Source organism: Elaeis guineensis, chromosome 7 (genome assembly GCF_000442705.2).
Source record: "Elaeis guineensis isolate ETL-2024a chromosome 7, EG11, whole genome shotgun sequence".
Classification (NCBI taxonomy): domain Eukaryota; kingdom Viridiplantae; phylum Streptophyta; class Magnoliopsida; order Arecales; family Arecaceae; genus Elaeis; species Elaeis guineensis.
This window is the reverse complement of record NC_025999.2, coordinates 40,155,372-40,155,920: the sequence shown is the minus strand read 5'-3', so window position 1 is coordinate 40,155,920 and position 549 is coordinate 40,155,372.

Sequence of the window (549 nt, the reverse complement as noted above, 5' to 3'; positions counted from 1 at the left end):
TGATTAAAACATAAATCCCAACATTATAACTTAATATAATTAAACAAGGGACTTTAAACTGATCTCGATACATTCTAACTATAAGTGCATTAAAGTGTACACTACAAATTATGCAAATTTATATATTTCAACTATTTATAATAGCAATCACATTCTCTAGCCAAAAATCATATAGAGGTGCAATCAAAGTCATAACATATGACTAACAAATTCATATAATATAACAAACCCTAATCAATTAGGCATCCATAACACCCTTATTTTCTATACATCGATTTAAGCATCAAGATACCATGATAATAAAAATTCCAAATTATCATAAATTTATAATTTAATAATTAAAATTTAGAATCATGGTTCACTAAAAGTCAAAAATAATTTTTGAGTTTGAAGAATCGATGCTAAAAATAATGCTATATTTTTGGCAGGATATGAACAAGAATGATTCTATACTACAAATATATACTTGTTTGATCAATCAGACAAGGGTGGCTCTGATACCATAGTTGAGTTTCGATCATGAATGAAAAATTAATTTTTAAAAATTTT